Genomic DNA, 22,049 nt, shown 5'->3' on the forward strand with positions numbered 1-22,049 from the left:
TTTTTTCTGTCATTATGTCTGATATTTTAGAAGGAAATTGTCTACAAATAACATTTTTCTTCATGTAGAGTATCATTATCATATCTTAATTCTGTTTTGTTTTCACAATATGTGCAAACTGTCAATTGGATAAAACACCATTTCATCATCTTATAAAAAGACCCACTTAGCAATATAGACAGTGCTCACTTTGAATGGTAGTGTGGGACAGTGAAAGGACTGTGCCAGTTGAAAATGTGATAAGTAAATTTAGTTAATGAGAAAAGACACAAGAGTTCCATTAACTTTATGTTTTATTTATTTTTTTTAAATTCTGAATGTCAGCTATAATACTTGTTAACATTTTTGGAACTATTTCTTTATGAATTTTTTTTTTTTATTATTACCCTCCCCTTCACCCATTTCTACCACCACCCACCACCCACCTCTGGCAACCACCAATCTGTTCTATGTATCTACATGCTTGTTTTTTGTTTTTAATAGATTCCGTTTGTAAGAGACCACAGTATTTTTCTTTCTTTGTCTGACTTACTTCACTCAGCATAATGACTTTGAGGTCCAGCCATGTTGTCATAAATGGTAAGATTTCATTCTTTTTATGGCTATATAATATTCCATTCTATATATATACCACATATTCTTTATCTATTCATACATTAATGGACACTTAAGTTGCTTCCATGTCTTGAAAATTGTAAATAATGCTGCAATTAAAGTGGGGGTGCATATATCTTTAAAACTTAGCATTTTTGTTTTCTTTGGATAAAAACCCAGAAGTGAAATTGCTGGATGATGTGGAAGTTCTATTTTTAATTTTTTTAAGAACTTCCATTTTGTTTTCCATAGTGGCTCCACCAATTTACATTCCCACTAACAGTGCACAAGGGTTCCCTTTTCTCCATATCCTCACCAACACTTGTTATTTCTTGTCTTTTTGATAATAGCCATTCTAACAGGTGTGAGGTGATATCATACTGTGGTTTTGTTTTGCATTTCCCTGGTTATAAACAATTAGTATCTTTTCATGTACCTGTTGGCCATCTGTACGTCTTCTTTGGAAAAATGTCTATCCAAATCACCTGCCCATTTTTTCATCAGATTGTTTTTTTGCTGTTGAGTTGTATGAGTTCTTCATATATTTTTGGTTATTAGCCCCTTATCAGATATATGATTTGAAAATATTTTCACCATTCAGTAGGTTGCCTTTTAATTTTGTTGATGGTTTCCTTTGCTGTGCAGAAGCTTTTTTACTTTGTTGTAATCCCAACTCATTTATTTTTGCTCTTATTACTTTTGCTTTTGGGGTCAGATTTAAAGAATCATCTCAAAGACCTATATCTAGGAGATTACTGCCTATGTTTTCTTCTAGAAGTTTTATGGTTTCAGACCTCATGTTTAAATCTTTAATCCATTTTGAGTTAATTTTTGTGTATGGTTTAAGAGAGTAGTCTGGTTTCATTCTTTTGTATGTAGATGTAACTGTAATACAGTTTTTCCAACACCATTTATTAAAAAGACTGTCCTTTCCCCATTGTATATTCTTAGCTCCTTTATGGTAAATTAATTGACCATATATGTGTGAGTTTATTTCTGGGCTCTCTATTCTGTGGCATTGATCTATGTGTCTTTTTAATGCCAATACCATACTGTTTTGATTACTATAATTTTGAAGTATAGTTTGAAATCAGGACGCATGTTGCCTCCGGCTTTGTTCTCCTTTCTCAAGACTGCTTTGGCTATGTGGGCCCTTTTGTGGTTCCACATAAACTTTAGTATTATTGTTCTATTTCTGTGAAAAATGCCATTGCAATTTTTATAAGGATTGGATTGGATCTGTAGATTGCTTTGGGTAGTATGGACTTTTTAACAATATTGATTCCTCCAATCCATGAGCATACAATATCTTTCCATTTATTTATTTCATCTTTAATTTTTTTCATTACCATCTTATAGTTTTCAATGTATAGGTCTTTTACCTCCCTGATTAAATTTATCCCAAGGTATTTTATTCTTTTCCATGCAGTTGAAATGGGATTGTTTTCTTAATTTCCCTTTCTAATAGTTTGCTATTAGTGTATAGAAATACAACAGTTTTTTGTGTATTGATTCTGTATCCTGTAATTTCACTGAATTTGTTTATTATTTCTAATCATTTTTTGATGGAGTCTTTATAATATCATGTCATCTGCAAACAGTAGTGTTTTTTTTTTTAACTTTTTATTTTATATTGGAGTATAGCCAATTAACAATGTTGTGATGGTTTCAGGTGCACAGCAAAGCAACTCAGGCATACATATACATGTATCCATTCTCCCCCAAACAGTAGTAGTTTTACTTCTTCCTTTTCAATTCAGATGCCTTTTTATTTTCTTGCCTAATTGCTCTAGCTAGGACTTCTAATAATATGTTAAACAAAATTGGTGGGCTTCCCTGGTGGCACAGTCGTTGAGAATCTGCCTGCCAGTGCAGGGGACACGGGTTCGAGCCCTGGTCTGGGAAGATCCCACATGCCACAGAGCAACTAAGCCTGTACGCCACAACTACTGAGCCTGCACTCTAGAGCCCGCGTGCCACAACTACTGAAGCCCATGAGCCTAGAGCCTGTGCTCTGCAACAAGAGAAGCCACCGCGATGAGAAGCCTGCGCACTGCAATGAAGAGTATTCCCTGCTCACCGCAACTAGAGAAAAGCCCACACGCAGCAACGAAGACCCAACGCAGCCAAAAATAAATAAATACATTTAAAAAAACAAACAAAAAAAAACCAAAAGTGGTGAGAGTGGGCATCTTTGCCTTGTTTACTGGACATTTACCAATTGGTTAAAGCTGGATTACTTTCCTTACATGGAGCAAAGAGAAGTCTTGGAGCTGGGTTAGGTAACTTGTGCTGAGCAGGCAATTGCTGATTGGTTGACATAAGACCTCCTTTTCTGCGAGAGCTGAGCATAGAAACTTAGTTAAATTTTGGTTTGCTAATGTGGGTCTTAGCATGAGTGGCTTCATCTTGTCCCAATCTGGTTACTTTAACAATGATAACTAGAAATCATATCAGAATCATTCAAAGTGAAGATGGCCCATGCAAACACACTAGTAGGTTAAAAGTTAAAGGATAGACAACAATATTCCATGTCAATACACACAGACACACACACATGCACGCATGCACATGGACACTGGATATAATAATATCAAAAAAGTAAATTTTAAGAAATAATAACAGGCTTAAGAGAGATTGTTCATAATAATATGGTCAATTCAGGACATAAAAAACATAAATATGTAAAATCTAAAAAAAGATACCAAATACATGAAGCAAAATCTCTTATATTTGGAAGAAGAAATAGATAAATCTATAAACATAGAGATTTGAACATCACTTTCTCAATAATTCAAAAAAATAGAAAATTGGTAGGAACATTTGAACAACAGTTAGACCTAGTTAACATTTATAGAATAATTCACCAAACAACAGGAGAATACATATTCTTTTAAAATGCACACAGATTATGTACCTAGATAGATGATACTTGAGACCATAAAACAAGTCTCAATAAATTTATAAGTATTGAAACCATAAAAATATGTTCTCTGAGAGCAATAGAATAAAAAACAAATGAAAAAGAATATCACTAATATTCCCAATACTTGGAAATTAAACAGCATGCTGTTGCATAACTCATGGGTCAAAGAGAATATTAATGGAAAATTAGGAAATATTTGGAACTGGATAAAAATGGAAATACTACCATCAACAATTTGTAGAATGTGGCTAGACCACATCATTAGAGATAAATTTGTAGCAGTCAACATTGTATTAAAAAAGAAGGGCAAGCTTAACCTGAAAAATAGGAAAGAAAAGACTAGAAATTAATGAAATTGAAAACAGTAGAGAAAAATCAGTCAAACTGAAAGTTTTTTCTTTGAGAAGATGAATAAAAGAATAATCCTCTCACCAGACTAATCAGTATAAAAATGGAAAACACATTAAAAAAATGGGTGAAGAGGGTTAAAGATACAAACTTCCACTTATAAAATAAATGTCATTGGGATGTAATGTACAGTATGATTAACAACACTGTATTGCATATTTGAAAGTTGCTAAGAAAGTAGATCTCAAAAGTACTCATTACAAGAAAAAAAAATTTGTAACTGTATGGGGATGCATGTTAATTAGACTTATTGTGATGATAATTTTGAAATATATAGAAGTACTGAATCACTATGTTGTATACCTGAAACTAATATACTGTTATATGTCAATTATACCTCAATTTTTTAAAAAAGTCACTGGATACCTAAAGAAAAGTACTTAATCCTAGTAACTTCGTCAATCTTCCTTACCAAAAAAAAAAAACCAAAAAAGGAAAACACAAATTATCAATATCTATCATGATATCTAGTAGTCAAGGTCCTAAAGACTTTAAAAAATAAGTGGGAAATAATATGAATATCTTTAAGACAATATATTTGAAAACTTAGAAAGAATAAATAAATATCATAAATGACACAAACTAACAAGTTTCACAGTGGAGAAAATAGATAACCTGAAAAGCCCTATAACTTTTTTTTAAAAAACTGAATATAGTTGATGTACAATATTATATGTTACAGGTAAACAATATAGTGATTCACAATTTTTAAAGGTTATACCCCATTTATAGTTATTATAAAATATTGGTTATATTCTCTATGTTGTACAATATATCCTTATAGCTTATTTTATACCTAATAATTTGTACCTCTTAATACCCTACCCCTACATTGCCCCTCCCCACTTTCCTCTCCCCACTGATAACCACTAGTTTGTTCTCTCTATCTGTGAGTCTGCTTCTTTTTTGTTATCTTCACTTGTTTGCTGTATTTCATAGATTCCACATATGTGATAACAAACAGTATTTGTCTCTCTCTGTCTGACTTATTTCACTTAGCCTGTAATATTTATCCTCTAATCAAATAATTTTAATAAGCATAATTGTTGCTTTTATTACATGATCAGGTGGATTCTCAATATTGGCTCACTGAAAGTCTGTCCATTCCATCCTTCTTCTAGGTGGAGATATTGAAAGTAAAAAAACAAACAAAAAACTACATTTCACATTTCCCAGACTCCCTTGCAGATTGAGCCTGAGTAAAAATTATCCAATTAGAATAACTCTTTTACAAATTAGAAAGTACAATGAGATAGAGCCCATCTTCCTGGTGTCCTTGACCTTTGCTTCTGACAAGCAAATACATGGGGCTGTACAACTTTCCTGCAGCAAAGTTCTGGAGAATTGTATTCATTATTCAGCTCTTTGGATGAGAAGCAGTTGAAGAGGCAGAGTCCTGGGTCCTCTTCTTTGGGCCCAGATCCCTCCTTTGGATACCTCAGAGGTAGTAGGTACCCTGAGAGTTCACTCCTAAATTGTCTGGGAGACATTCCAAGAGCCCCAGCCTAGATTTGGCCCCTTCAAACCTTTCAACAATTTTGTAGATACCTTATTCCCTGAATTAAATACCTTTCTGCTTAAAACTCCTAAATACTTTAAAGATCATTAGGTCTCTCTTTTGGTGCACTGAACTCCTGAGTGAAATTCAAAATATTTTAAAGTGAATAAATTAATAGAAATTCTTTATAAGCAGGGGTTAGCAAACTTTCTCATAAAGAGCCAAATAGTAAATAATTTAGGCTTTGTGGGATATGCACTCACTGTCACAAATGCCTAATTCTGAAGTTCTAGCAAAAGCAGCCATAGACAATATGTAAACAAATGGACATGACTGCATTCCAATAAAACTTTATTTATAAAAACAGGCCATAGTTTAGTATAAGGATAAGATAACTCAGGTTTTAATAAATATTTGATTCAAATGTCTTGAAAAACAAGTCTATTTTTTAAATGACATTATTTTATTAAATTCCATGACTCAAAATAGATGCACATACATTTCAACAATTTTCCTTTTGTTTTAGTAAATAACAGAAAATATGATTTGAGTTCTTGTGATTCATGAACAAAATGGTATTCTTTTTCACAGAATCTGTGAATATCATGAAACTGATTCCATTCTAAAGATGTCAAAACATTTCTGAGAGTTCTATTAAATTCATTTTGTTTGGAATTTTATAAACTATTCTTAATTACATTTAGTGAAATTCTCTAAAATTAAGGTGTTTTATTTTCTTTGAAAAGAGACAAAGTTATTAATCTAACAAACAAATTATCATATTAAGAAATAGTATTTTCAATACTAATTTAAGTATGTTATGTTTTATGCATGTTATGGCATGTTATTTTTGGTGTCATGTCATTTTCTTTATAATGTGTAATTCGATATTGAATAATCTTTATGATTTTAAGATTCTATTATGCCTTTCTGCTTGAACTTGCACTTTTCATTGCTTTAGCCCCAAAGTGACTCATGTTACTCTGTTCGTATTTTTTCAGCCATAATAGTCACATGGTCCCACAAGTGGGCTGGAAAGTTTGATCTCCCAAACACCCAGGAAGGAAAGGAGAACTCACTGTTGATGAGTCCTAGCAATGCCTTCCACATGCCCCTTCTAGATTCTAAACCCAAGAACCATGAGTGTTTTATTGTTATATTTATTCCACCTACACGTCTGTCAGAGCAGCTAACTCATAATAGATCCTCAGTAAACATTTTTTTGAAATATTGACAATGTCAAAGAAATTGACATCCACAAAAAATTACAGAAAGTATATATTTCACGGGTCCCAAAATGGACACAAAAACTAAAATATAACGATGTCACAAGAACTATTATAACAATACCGATTATAACTGGTATTATAATAATACCAATGAATACTTATGATTATCTGCTCTGTGAAAGCACAACTATATAAACTTATTCAATTTTCACCATAAATGTATGAGATAACGTTCTCTTTCATCCTGTTTTAGAGATGAGGAAGACTGTGGCACAGTGAGGTTAAATAACTTGCCCCAAATCACGTAGCTAAATAGAGTAGATCTGGAATTTGAAGCCAGGTAGTTTGGCTCTAGAATCTGTGACTTTTTTCCCATGATGTGAAAATGCTAGAATTCATGAGCAAATCAACCATGATGGTATACATAACAAGAATCTTTCCAACCATTTTAAGGTTTAAATGATTCATTTAAATTGCTGAATTATCAAGGACAAAAATAATTCAGGAGAGAAGTAAATAAGAATATAGAAAATATAACAGTCCATCTTGTTGACATCGAAGTGTACTCCTCAGGTGAATTTACTGGGTAAAATAGCATGCCAATATTAAAAATGAGTTATCAGAGATGAAAGAATTTTGCTCGTCAGTTAATGTTTCCTAAGAGATTGCTGTTTTAAGAAAAAGTATTGTAATATTAATGAAGAAGATTCAATGTTGGTTTTACATTTTCCAATTTTAACCTTTTAATTTACTGTATACAATGTAACAATATACTCACAGAGGACATACCAGATGCCAAGCACTGTTATACTGCTTTACAACTATGAACTTATTCAATTCTAATAGATCTTTTTGAAAATCAGCTTACTGATGAAAAACTGAGATAAAATAACATGCCTGATGTCACAGCAAGTTCCAGAGGCAGGGTTCAAAATCTTGGCAGCCATTCTTAGTGTCCAGACTTTACTTTCTATGCTCTTAAAATAAGAATCTTGTATATAATAATAAGTAAATTATTGTAAGAAATTTAAAATGTTTAGTTCATGTTCCCAGGAACAATGAGGATTCTATCATGGGTTTCTTAAATAAATAACACAGTGTTTCTTTATTGAATAGTTTTTTACTAGCTGATTTATACTCTATCTTTGAAGACCTCATCTTGCCTGTTTTTTCCTATGTTGTATGAATATAGCAAGTGATTTGGATGCAAAGAGTTTATTCTGAGACATAATAATCTCAGTAACCAATTTTCTAACAATTCTCCTTAATCTGCCTCAGCTAGTAGGTATTTTGAAATGTAAGAAATACAGTGTTTTGGGTATAGGTTTTGGAGACAGGCTGGAATATTTGATATGCCAGTGTCTCCCACAGTAAAAACAAAATGAAATGAACAAATGAACAAAATCTCTTCCATCTGATGTAAAAACAACCAGGGAAGACTATTCCCTTTGGTTAAATCAGTGCAATGTGAAGTCTCTGTAAACTTGTTGTAAGCATTATGACAGATGGAAAAGGACTCATTTAAATTTAAAAAACCTTTTGCCTTGCAAAGGAATTTTCTTAAGATAATTTGTATTCATATCTAAATAGTAGGAGCCTGAAGATTAAGCATTGCAATTGCCATTTATATTACAGAGAAAAATGTAATCTTGAGCAGGTTATATGAATTCCATTTCTTCATTTTTCTGAATCATCCTCTTCTTTGAACTATTATTTGGAAGATGGTGTTGCTTTTTGTCTTTTATGGGGTTTCTTCACTTTGGTTGATGATAAAAAGTTGCCATTTCCTTTCATCCTCATTATCATGTTCATTGTTCTCCTTAGTTGGGTGCTTTTTGGATGATGTTCTGTCCTGCAGAGAGCTGCAGAACTCCCTCAGATCTGTTCAGGCATCAGAGCCTAATTAACAACATTCTAACTATTCTTTTCATCTTAGATATGGGTAAATTAAGGTGTTTACCTCTGAGTAGCTAAGGATTGAGTGCATATTTTTAAGTGGGTCTTCACTAAAGATCACAGAGCCTATCTCCATATTACATATCTAATGAAGAGAAATAGAATATGACCAATTTTTATGTAAGAATTCATTTATTCATACTGCCCATGATTCAGTAGAGAGTGCATTCCATTTATAAAGTTACCATTGGAATCATGTAAACTATTAAACTTTGAACTCTTAACAACTGAACTGGGGAAAAGAAAAAAGTCCTAGACAATGGTGATTAGCCAGAGAAGAATAATCCGTATTCTTGAGACCATCTGGTTTCTCTACATCGGCTTCTATTTGGTTATCATCATCATTGTAGTAGTAAGAACTCTGGCTAATGTAAGGAGCAAAAAAAAGGACTTAAAGACTCTCTGGTCCCTCTGGTCCAATTAGTGGGAAAATTGGAGAGCCCAGCTTGAGAAGTAAAGTGGGCTAAGCACGCAGGCCCAAAGCCGCCTTCAGTTAAGGATGCTACTCATAGCATCACCCACACGGGATCCTTGATAAGAAACTTTTCTCTGGACTCTCATTCCCACCATTGCTGTGAATTGTTTCCTACCTATCCTAAAATCTTTGTCTTATTTTCTCAACACTCAGAATTCAGGCAGGGTTGAGTCACTGGCCTGCCCTTCAGTTATCAAGGGGCAGGAAGAGAAACCTTCTTGAACTTGTAGCCTTGTGGACCCTGGCTCCCCAGAAGATATATACTCACAGTGGGGGATTTACTAGCAACCAAAAGGGTTTCTAATGCTCTTTAGTCAACCTTTTTGGACCCATTTCAGTCATCATTATCATATTCACAGGTAGTACAGTGTTGCAAAGAATGATCAGTTAACAAACAATTTGGGTTCTAATTCAAACTCAGTCATTTACTATCCTGATGGTTTTGGCTAAGGAAGTTATCTTCTCTGAGCCTTTGTTTTCTCAGTTTTAAACTGGGATAATGTTATTCTGTCTAGAATGTAAGGTCATTGTAAGGAAGGATATGAGGTAACCTATGTAATATTTCTTTCAATTTTTGTCCATTCAAAAAAAGTATTAAGGGCCTACTAGGTGTGAGACCAAAAAAAAAAAAAAAAGTAACAATATGTGTCCTAAAGAATGTATTATTGTGGGAATTCCCTGGCAGCCCAGAGCTTAGGACTCCACACTTCTACTGCAGGGGCATGGGTTCGATCCCCGGTCAGGAAACTAAGATCCCACATATCGTGCAGCACAGCCAAAAAATAATAATAATAAAATAAAACAAAATAAAATAAAAAGTTAATCAACATTAAAAAAAGAAAGTATTATTGTAAGGTATTTTAATTAACATTTTAATTAAAAATATACTGAGAATATGCATGTTCTTATTCTGTTTGAAAAATAGGACAAATAGGTGAAAAGTCAAACAACACTATGATAAATAAGAAATTTAAGAGAACAGAAAATTAATGCTAGGATATTCCTCCACCACCAATGCCTCTTCTGAGACATATTTCTTATCCTAATCCAACCACTTTTTTTGTGAGAGAGCTGGCATTCTTATAAAACCCCACCTCTAGGGGGAAATGAATGGTCAAATGTAACCAATCAGAACCCATTCCTGAAGCCTTTGAAGTTGGAACCATTTATAAAATATGTGCCTTGGTCAGAAAAAATCTTGTGTAGAACACATCAGTGTTGAATAAGGGATTCAGTGTATCTGTTAACTGGTGCTGGGGAAAGCACTGAAAGCAGGAAAGGCAAATCCACGTCCTAAGCAAGTGTTTATTCCAGTGAGGATTAAACATTCTTCCCTGGAAGAGGCCAGATTAGGTTTTAGTATCTGCCTCTGCTGTTGAAATATTGGAAACTCGTTCACAATATCCAGATCATCCTTGTTGAGAGGAAGCCCATGCTGTTCAGCTGAGGAGTCACTTTCATCTCTTTTGCAATATGACTTGTACATGTACTAACTGGGGGGAAAAAACTGGCTGGCTTTCACCAGAGAAAGTCATTTTGTCTGTCAGATTATTCGGTCTCCAGAGTGGGTGCCCTCTAGTGGACATTTACACCGGAAATGAGTGTCTTCACACTCTTGCCCCTTCTGAAAGTTTCACTCATATATCATTTCCCCAGAATCACAGCTTTGCGACATTAATATTTGATTGTGCCCTGATCTCAAAAGAGTTTTCCTAGTGATGCAGGAAAGCTTTTGGATTACTATCCTGATAGGGAGGGGGAAGTTTCATTAGCTGCTATTTGACCCTTTCCACCATAAGAGTTTTTGCTCCATAGATCAAGGAACCAATGTGCATTCGTCCAATTGTTAAATATATCTATTCTCAATACACATTTGTGACTGGAGAAATAACCATAAGATGGGTCTGTAGTCCCTTAGGATCCACTGTGAAATGGACTTGGGCCAAGAACGGCATGAGCTTTGAGTCTCTATTTAACAGACACCAGTAAATCACCTTGGTTTATTGCCTTAGTAACCTCTGGAGAGGGCATCAAGGGAGGTTTACGATATAGTCTTCGTTAATAAACAGAATCGTGTTCTCCCCAAATTCATATATTGAAGTCCTAACCCCTAGTACCTGAGAATGTGGCTGTATTTGGAAATAGGGCCTTGAAAATGGTGATTAAGGTAAAATGAGGCCTTTATCCAATATGACTAGTGTCCTTATAAGTAGAAGAAACTTGAATGAAAGACACCAGGGGAACGTGAGCATCAGGGGACAGCCAGGTAAAGGAGAAGCAAAAGGGCAGCCGTGTGCAAGCCAAGGAGAGAGGCCTCAGGGGAAACCAAACCTGCTGACACCCTCATCTTGGACCTCAGCCTCCAGAGCTGTGAAAAATAAATTTCTATTGTTTGAGCCACCCTGTCTATCTAACGTGGTGTTTTATTATGGCAGCTCAAACAAACAAACAGTCCTGGGTTAGTTTTCTACTGCTGCAATAACATATTAACAAATTTAGTGACTTTAAAAGAATACAAGTTTATTTTCTTACAGTTCTCTAGGTTCGATGTCCAAAATGGATCTCACTGGGCTAAAATTAAGTTGTCATCAGGGCTGCATTACTTTCTCAACACTTTAAGGGAACATCTATGTTCTTGCCTTTTACAGCCTCTAGAGGGCACTCACAGGCTTTAGCCTGTGGCCTTTTTCCTCCATCATCAAAACTGGAAACTTTTTCCTCTGACCCTCTTCTTCTGCCTCCCTCTTCTACTTTTATGGATCCTGGTTATTACCTTGGACCCACTCAGATAATTCCAGAATAATTTCCCTAAGTCAGCTGATTAGCAACCTTAAATCCATGTGCAAACTTAATTCCCCTTTCCCTTGTAACATAACATTCTTCTGGGAATTAGGATGTGGGTAGCTTTCTGGGGGAGGACATTATTCTACCAACCCTAAGTCCTATCACCAGCCATGGGTTATTCTTAAAAAGTGGTGGATTTTTTAGCTATCACAGTTCTGGAAATGGGTATGATATTGAAATCTCCACAGTAACGAGAGTTAGGTTTCTGCCTAACAGACCCAGACATTTTCTGCTTATATAGGTCAAGTAGCCCTTAAGAGGCCACCAACATTCCCAGATAATAAGTATTTATTTCATTTCTAGACAATTAACATGAAGAACCAACTCTCCTTCCTTTCACAAATCTCTTGCTGGGCTGCCCATTTGCCAGACCTCTTCAGAAGCCAGAGATCAAGAGAGCTATGTGTTTCAGTCCAAAAAGTCAACCTCTTGGGGAAAATAGAAGGGTAGAGAAAGGTGGAGAGTGGATCTGGAGTAGTAAATGAGAAAAATTTAAGCCCACCATCTCTCACCATCAAATCCATTATCAAGTCCCATTAAATTTGCCTTTTAATATCTCTCTCCACTTCTCCCCTTTACCACTGACACCACCCAAGTCCAAGCTGCCATCAACTTTCCCCGACACCATTGCAGTAATTTCCTAACTAGTCGACTTGCACTCAACCACACTGCCCACATCCAATTTGTTCTCCACGTTGCACTCAGTCAACTTTTAAAATCCAAATATGTCTCATTCATCCCACTTCAAAATCATTAATGTCTTTCCACTGCTGTTTGGTTTTTTCTTAATTTATTTTTTTTGGCTGCATTGGGTCTTTGTTGCTGCGTGCGGGCTTTCTCTAGTTGCGGCGAGTGGGGGCTACTCCTCGTTGCGGTGCGCGGGCTTCTCGTTGCGGTGGCTTCTCTTGTTGCGGAGCATGGGCTCTAGGGCACGTGGGCTCAGTAGTTGTGGCTCACGGGCACTAGAGTGCAGTCTCAGTAGTTGTGGCGCATGGGCTTAGTTGCTCCGCGGCATGTGGGATCTTCCCAGACCAGGGCTCGAACCCATGTCCCCTGCATTGGCAGGCGGATTCTTAACCACTGCGCCACCAGGGAAGTCCATCCACTGCTCTTAAGATAAAGAAAAACTCCTCAGTTCATGGCCACCTACCCAACGCTCAGCCTTAGCTGGAACCTTGCTTGCCACTTTTTCCATTTTTGCCCCGGCCACACTGGCCTTGCTCTGGTCTTTGACACTCTTCATGTTCCTGTCTTTTTTCAGGCATTTGGATGCACTGTGTTGTGCACCCAAGACTGTCTTTCCCCCTTTTCAGCAATTCAGTTTCCACTCCCTCTTTGGATGGTAAGTGTCCTTTTCTGAGTTGTCAGACTACATAGACATCCACTATTGCTTTTTGCCTCACTACACTTTTACTGTCTTTCCTGTGCCGCACGGGAGATGCCAGGAACTACATTGCTCAGAATCACCTTCCCCATACGATTCCTGGTTCGAGTCGGCTAAGGAGTAGTGTTTTCAAGAGATTTGGAAGTCAGAGAGAGCCCTTTATTCTCTGAAAGCTAATGGAGGCAGATCAAACAGCAAAAGATCTGAGCTTTGGAAGCACTCTTGGAAATCATCAGCCATAGCTTCAGAAGATATGGGAGAAAATGGAGATGTAGAGATGAGTAATTATGTGTGTTCATGAAAACTAAGGATCCAAGTGGCATAGTGGAAAGAACATCATAGAATATAGATTCTAGTTCATGCTCTGTCACTGGCCAGGTGTCCCTAGATAAATTTTTGAAGAGTCTTTAAGTTCTCTCATTTTAAAATGAAGAATTTTTTGCTCTGAATAGGAAAGAATATGGCACATGTGAAGTTGTTATAAAGTGAGTGATACTCAGTTTGCTTCAATTCTCTTAGCTGTGGTAGAAAGTTCTGTTCTCTTTTGAGCCCCTAGGCTGACATCTCGTAATGATTCCAGGAGACTTCTGGATAACAGTTTGCTTAAGGAGGGAATTCCCTGGTGGTCCAGTGGTTAGGACTCCAGGTTCTCACTGCTGAGGGTCCAGGTTCCATCCCTGGTTAGTAAAATTCCACCAGCCGTGTGGTGTGGCAAAAAAAAAAAAAAAAAAAATAGAAAAAGAGGAAGAATTTGCTTAATGAATTTTGCTCAAGCTTAAATTGACACTTTTACGACATTTAAGCTTATTTAAACTACATGGGTCTGTCACTCTGAAGCCAAACTTCCCTAAATTCAGGTCATTCATGTTTTAAAAATATCACAATCACTTTTTTCTTAACTGGCATTTTTGTGTCTCTTTAATAAGACATGAATCATGAGGAAGGAGTAATTTGTTAATGTTGCTTGAGGGAAATTAGTCACTAGTATCTTGTACATACTCTACCCCCCCTTACCCCTCACCACTTCCCTAACTATCCGGTGACTTTTAGGGCTGGCACACACTTTCTTGACTTGCAGCATGTCTTTTGTTGAAAACTGGAGTGGATATGTCAGGTCAGGTATAGGAACCGAGGTAAACAGCATGTTAGTGTGAAGTTTTATGGTAACCTCGCTAGGAGTTGGGCTGTGTTTAATATTTGCTGGAGCTGGAGCTGTCAGAGGCTAAAATTTCCTCCAGTGTCTGTTTCTGTCTCCTCTGTAGTTTGGGGGTTTCCCTACAAACTTCCCTTAAAAAAAGAACTTTGCAGGTCTTTCAGCTCCAATCCACTCTTATCCTACTGGAGCCCAAGAGGCGGTAAGGTATGGGGGAGGGGAAGTGTTCTATAACTGATTAAATCCCAGTCTTTCACTGGGCCCTGTCCCTGACCGTGACCTTCCCAAGGGTTTCTTAGCTCCTCCCCCTCCCCCTTCAGTAGGGCGGGAAGGAAGCTGGAGGAGGTTAACTGGCCGTCAGCGGCCCAGGTGAGATAAGGCCCCGTGAAGGCCTTTCCCTGGAGAGTAAGCCTTTATTATGGAGAATGCTCCGGGGGAGGGGGGACATTTAAAAATGGTCACTTTCCCCTCCCTCTGCCAGAGGCGCCAGTTGAGTTTTTGAGTTTTCTTGGCTCTTCGCTGTAAGAACCTGCTGGGGTTCCTGGGGATAAAGCCCAGGAAGTTTGGGGTCCCCCCCTGAGACTGCAGCCCCAGGAGTCCCTCACTCTCACACTGGCCCTCACTCAGCCTCCAGCAATTCGTCCAAATTAAAATGTAAGTGTTCTTGCTGGTTTAGGATTCTAGCGGCTCTGCTCCAGGTAAGCGGAACTCAGCTGTGGGTTTTTGTGTTTACCTCTCCAAAGTTTGCCCTGAGACCTCAATTCTCTGCCAGCTCCAGGAAGAGTCACTGATTTTCAGTGTGTTCCCGTTTTTTTCTTATTGTAGGGACTTACAGGCTCTTTAGATATCTGCACTTTCTTTTAAAAACCATATGGTTTTTGAAAACAGTATGGTAAAGTGCGTTTCTCCAAGGAAAGTAAGTATTGTAGTCCCTCTACCTCACTGAGTGTGGATTATATTATTTTATAATTATATGTTAAAACATAGAAACATAAATTTAGACCTAAATTCCATAGGTCTCTAGTTCTAACCAACTTTTGGTTACAAATATATTTTACAAATATAATGCATTTGTAAATTAAGTTAAAAAACTCTACAAAAATACTAAAACTTTAATCAACTGTATCACTTTAGGATCATGTGGGTGAACCAAAACATTTTTCATAGGCTTAACAGAAGGAAGATACACTTAGTTCTGATTCTGTACTTAGTCTGTTTATGTATTTTAACTTCAATAATACTTTGGCAGGAAACTTCTGTTCATATAAAGTTATATAAAATGATACTGATAACATCAAAGTTTTTCTTATGATCATCAATCAAAAGCTCTGCTAGGATGCCATTTTTCAATACCAATTTTGATGAGGTATCTTTTGATAGTTGTATAAAGGCTTTATATTCACAGGGAGAGATGTGTCCAATGCAACATTATTGAAACTTTTAATTATTAAAACAGTAAGTAGATAGTAAGAATTACTATCTATTATGTTGAGTCCAGAATAGGAAAAAATATTATCTTTGTGCAGATTTATCATGTAAATATATGGTATCATGTACCTTGTAACTAATGACCTGTTGCAATTTTAGACATTCAAAAGTATCACTTTATGAGTATAAAATGTATCTTCCTTTGAGTTCAGCTTGCATTCTTCTACCACAATGGGCGCTGAGAGACTCAAGTCAATTCTTCCAACCCATTTCTTTATTTAACCGTGAAACTTTATTTGAACATTGGGCATAATGTTATATAGTCTTTAATCTAGACAAATATGTCCATAAGCAACAAAAACGAAGTCATGGAATCCCATAGCAGTAACTGATGATAAAGCAACTATTTTGATGATCTGGAATATGCCCGTGTTTGTAGTTTGTTTTCAATATAACATTTGTGCTAACGGCCCCTGATAATACACACACTGATCTCAGACTGAGAAAAATGTGTTTGGCCAAGTTTTGAAATTAGACTTAATTGGGTTTGAATACCAGCCCTGATGACTCATAGCTCTATGATCTTGACAAGTTTACTTAATATCTAAGCCTCAATTTCTTAATCAGGAAAATGACCTGACAAAGTTGCTGTGAATTCAAATGAATCAATGGATGTAAAAATCCATTCCCTCCCTCTGTTCTTTCCATGAATCATTAGCTTGACCTGAACATTTTCTACCTGGTTCCCTGGTAAGGTATCTTACAGAGAGTAAGACCTAATAGATAATATCATGTAATATAATACATTATATGATATTCTATACACACAGAGATTTTTTTTGTTTTAAATGAATGATTAGGTTGACTGAAGAATGTGGAAGTAATCAAATAGAGAAGTGGTTAGCATTGTGGAAATAAAGATATATACATAACAATATTACAGAGACATCCTTGAAATATAGCCCACTCTGGCAGAAATGAACCTCATTAGGGTAGAAAGCTGGTGGCTTCGCTTGTTATTTCCAGAGTCTGACTTTTCTAATCATGTAATATTGACAGGGCTATCCAAATTTAGCAATATACCTAGGGGTTCTTAAACTTTAGATTTTTGTTTTTTAAAGACCCCCAAAAGACCATAGTCTATAATAAGATGTATATAGAGACAGTTATAAAGGAAAGAGAGTGAGTTCTGATGTTAATCTCCAGTTCCTCTTCACGAAGAATTTGGTGAACTAGTGTGGGTAAGGAATAGCTTTCATGCAGGTCCAGCCTGGGTCCACGTCTGTGATCCTACACTTGTCTAAAGCTGCCTGGCCAGCATTTGTGCTGCCAGCTTCAACACCTCTGTTACTACTGTTGTTAGCCTTTGCAGTAATGAGAATGGCTGTGGGACACTGCTACTTTCTTTCTCTCAAGCACTTTGCACTCTTCCTGCATTCTCTCTACCAGGCATGTTATCTCCTGGGGGGGTAATATTCTGTGGTGCCCATGGGCAAGGCAAGGTCATTTTGACCATCTTTTGGTAGAAAGTAGGCTCCCTCCCTGTTTGGAGTGCCAAGAAGTATCCATGGAATATAAATTAAACACCTTCCCCCAAAAGAATCGATCTAAAAATTAGCTCATTCATGTAATGTTGTGTGTTTTTTATTTTATGTGTCCTACTGGAACTTGAATGTGATTAAATAAAGAGATTAAAAATGTAAAATTCTGACAGGGGTAGAAGATGAAGGTCATTCCTTTGCTCCGATTCCATGCCTGAGACCCCTTTCCTGTATTATACTCTTGGGGAAATAAGTAACTTTTTAGGTGCTCAAAAGAGATCGATAGATAATGCTAACATCACTATAGACAGAGCTGAAGTGAGCAGTATGGGATTACTACTTTTACTTAGTAGGAATCCTTTCCTCCTGTGTTTTGTGTTTGAAGCTAGAGATAAGGGATATAGGGAAAAGGATTAAGAAAAACAAATCCCTTAAACATGGAGTCTTCCCTCAAGGTTATATAGTAGGAAAGAGATCATGAGAATTAGTGGAAGATAATGAGATTAATAGAAGATAAATAATAATGAGAATGTTATAGAAGGCAGACATATCTTATAAAAAGGAAAAGATCAGTCCGCCATACATTATGTACCCTGTTACAATAACTCCGTTTCTTTTTCATTTTACTTCTCTTTTTCTTTTGTAAAGTCCTAGATGGGAAGAGGAATGAGTTATCTGACAAATTTAGATTTTGCACACTTGTGCACTGAGGAGAGTACTATCGAAATACATTGTTAAGAAAGATTTCCAACATACAAATGTGTCATTTCCTTTCTTCATGTGCCCTGCTGAAATATTATGTGATAAAGGTTTTAGGTTTCAATTGTTAAGAGAGGGAAGTGGATAAATCAGTGCTGCCGTCTTTAGGACACACGGTAAAAGAAGTTTACTTATGCTTTTCCCAAATTGCTTCTATTGAGTGTATGTGTCTACTCTGTGTGTTTGTGTGTGTCTAAACGCATGTGTGTATGTGATATGTGAGAGATATATACATATGTGATCAATAATTTGTGGTAGAATTTTTTTATCCTATCCCTAATTATTTGATTTGATTGTTTCAGTGATAGAGATTTCTGCTAGATTTTCTGTGGGTGAAATATGTATATGTGTGCTGAACTAGCAAGAGATTTTTGGCATATAATTGTGCATATTTTATTAAAAATTATTGGCTTTATTCAAAATATGACTAAATATATTTTAATTAGTCTCATCTTCTTAGTTTTTACATAATACTTTTGACTTTGATACTTCATATTGTCTTTACTGCTCATATAGCAAATCTTGGTTGGGCATCGATTATGTGCACTTCCCTGAACTAGATATAGGGAAAGGATACGAAAAGTAAAATACAGTCTCTGTCTTCAGGAAGATCATGATCTAAGGCAAATTGGCATAATATAATTTGGGCACTGTAAGGGTGTGAAAGTGCTCTATATAACTACCGTGGGGATACAGGAGAGGCCACAACTACTTCAAGAGGAGAAAGAAAAATCTTCATGCAGGTGTTAGAATTTAAGTTCATCTTGAAGAATGATTAAGATTTACACGACATAAAAAATGGAGGTTAGGCGTCTCATTGGCAATGTGAGAATACTGATAGAAAAGTCATAAAAGTGAGATTATAAATGTTTTACACAGGGTTTAGGAGCTGTTGTTCTGGTAGTACACTGCCTACCTTCAGGCCCCAGCTCCCCCTCTCCCTAGTTGTGTTACGTTAACTAGGTACTTCAGTGTTTCAGCTCTTGGTTTCCCAACCTGTAAAATAGAGAAAATGCCTCATGGTGCTGCTGTGAGGATAAAATAAGAAAAGTTCATGTTAAAAAAAAAATTGGTGTTTTAAAATAATGGTGATTCATTTATTAGTGGTTGTCTATGTACCAGACAATTTACAAAAATTATTTTTAATCCTCATAATAATTCTTTAAATTGATATAACCATATATATGGTTATATATATATAGTCATGTGTATGTGTGTGTATATATACATATATATATATATATAAAGAATCTGCAATCAAATAAATTAAAATATTTGCCAAAGATCACATAGCAAGGAAAGGACACAGCCAACATTCAAGTCTAGACCTCACATTAAAGAATTGAAGCTCTTTCTCCTTCACTACAGAGGATGAATATGAGTAGCATCAGGGACAATATGGATGTTTCCAGGCCTTACCTTAATCCCTCTTATGGATGTGTTCTGTAAGTGTAGAGCTACTGGTTTCACAAACATGTTAATTTTATGTTCACTTCATGTGGGTTTTTAACTGTTCACAAAATCAGAGTTTTTGTTTTTAAATAATAAGATTACAAAGTTATTATTTACCCCAAATCTTAACATTGAGAGTTTGAGGATAAATTCAAATAAGACATAGTCTTAGAAAAAAAGAATGTGCATTAAATTATATTATGTAAAAGAGTTTTTTCATATCTATGTAAAGAAAGATACCCTGGGGAATGTATGAGCAATTGATATGAATAAATAAAAACTCAAGAAGAAAAATAAATAGTAAAAAATTGCATGGAAATAGTCTTTCCACACTAAAAGTAAAAAAATGCAAATGAAAGCCACCTTAAGGTATCATTTAACCCTTACTAAAATCTAAATAATTCTAAAATAAACATTGTTACTGAATAGTGGTGAATTTGGTTTAAAACATAAGTGACTGGAATCTTTGTAAATGTGTACAATCTTTTTAAAGAGCAGTCAGACAGTAGATACTAAGAAGTTTGAGATAATCTTCCTGTCACCTGGTAGTTCAACATATAGTGAATTATCCTAAAGAAACATTTCAAAAGAAGAAAGCTAAGTTATGAAAATATTTACAGCAGCATCATCTATATTAGTTAAACATTGCCTTCCAAAGAACAGGGAACATTTTTTTTAAAAGAATTATAGGAAAATGGCTGCATAAATAAGATACATATATTTAATGAATTATTATATAGCCCATCATTTTAAATTTGAAAAAATAGTTCAAAGTATAAAGTTATTGATATGATTTTAAGGGAAATGCATAAGACCAAACGATAATGTACACTATGGTATCAATTTGTAACATGGATACACTCAATGTTTCTCTTCTATTAGGGTGATGGGATGATAGAAGTTTTGTCCCAAACTATCTTTAATAGTGTTATAATGTTTTTATAATAAAAACAGGAAAAAAGAAGAGTGTTTTCAAACAGAAAAACACTGAAATTCTTTCATTGTTTTTCCTGTTGTAGCTTCTCTAAACTTTTCACCCACTTCATGAAAAGCTGATAGTGCAGAGATGTGTTTCACTTCTCATGAGAACATGCTTTCAGTAGACTATACAAACTCAAACGATTTCATAATTCTTTGTCAGTGCATTGACATTTGTTAGGAATAACTTTATGTGAAGTTACTTTTTCTCTTAACTTTGGAAAAGGCATTTAAAGGCACACTTGGATTATGTGAATTGTTCACTGGCTGATAACAAAACCTCACATGTGTATATTCTCTAACATTACTAAAAAATTTATACTGATAGAGTAAGGAACTGAAGGAATCTGGTAAGTCTCACGAGTGCCTTTGAGGCAAAAGTGGGAACCTTGAGGGTGAGATTTTTTGTTTCAGTTTCCTATTTACACACAATTCAGAGAAAAACTTTTTATTTCCCAAAGTGTAGCAGAAGAATTTTTTATATTTCTGCATTAGTGAAATGCAGACTTTTCTTGAGGCATAACCCCAGGTATAAAATCCAGTCATCTTGCAAAATATTTTATCTTTCATTTATTTATGGAATTTCTTCTAGTGATGAACACATGCTAAGTGGCAGGAGCTCTCTAGTCATTGAACCAAAGAGATAAAAACTCCTGAATCATGGATCTAACTTGGGCAAAAAGAGACAGACAATAGACAAGATAAACAAGGGAAATGTATTTCATGTTAGACGGTGGTAAGTTTGGGGCTGGAAATCAAGGCAGGAAGGAGAAGAGGAAGTGAAAGAGGTAGGTTGCCATTTTAAATCTGACGCTGGAGAATGGTCTGTCTGAGCTAGTGAGCTTTTAGTCAGGACCCGCGTGAGATGGGAGAGTGTTCACATGTTTTGAGCAGAGGAGTGATATGGTCTGACTTACTTTATTCAGAGGAACATTCTAGAGGCTGTGTGGAAAGTAAAATGGAAGGAACTGAATGAAGCTGAGAGACCACATAGGGAGCTATTAAAATCGTCCAGGTGAGAAAGATGATGGGGCTTAAGCCAGGATGGCAGGAGGGGAGGTGACGAGAAGCAGTCAGATTCTGCTTAGGGTTTGAAATCAGACCAGCAAGATCTGATGGTAGATTGAATGTGGAGGATGACAGAAAGTGGGTGACAAGGAGACCCCTAGGTTTGGGCCATATTAGAAATCCAGATGGTGGTGTTGTTAGGGAGATGCATATCCAGGTCTGGAGTTAAAAGGAGTGGCCTGGGTGGGAGATGAAGATGGAGAGTCATCAGCCGTATAGATTGTATCTAAAGCAATGAGACTAGTGAGCTCACCGAGGGAGTGAATAAAGATAAAAGGAGGACAAGAACTGAGACCAGGTACACTCTGGTGTTAATAGTTTGGGAGATGAGAAGAACAAGCAGGAAAAAATAACCC

General features: G+C 36.0%; 1 protein-coding gene across 4 annotated transcripts in view; it reads left to right on the plus strand.

Annotated features, from left to right (window-relative positions):
• Positions 1-22,049, plus strand: part of MSR1 (macrophage scavenger receptor 1) — a 161,116-nt gene that overhangs the window by 76,765 nt on the left and 62,302 nt on the right. Inside the window, exon 1 of one of the 4 annotated variants that reach the window (XM_061177284.1) lies at positions 527-579. The exons of 2 other annotated variants lie outside the window; for them this stretch is intronic. The gene's annotated coding sequence lies outside the window, so the exon portion shown is untranslated. Of the gene's footprint in view, positions 1-526; positions 580-18,269; positions 18,312-22,049 lie in introns of those variants that run through there. One more of the 4 variants, XM_061177283.1, reaches the window with a different exon arrangement.

This window comes from Eubalaena glacialis, chromosome 20, assembly GCF_028564815.1.
Source record: "Eubalaena glacialis isolate mEubGla1 chromosome 20, mEubGla1.1.hap2.+ XY, whole genome shotgun sequence".
Classification (NCBI taxonomy): domain Eukaryota; kingdom Metazoa; phylum Chordata; class Mammalia; order Artiodactyla; family Balaenidae; genus Eubalaena; species Eubalaena glacialis.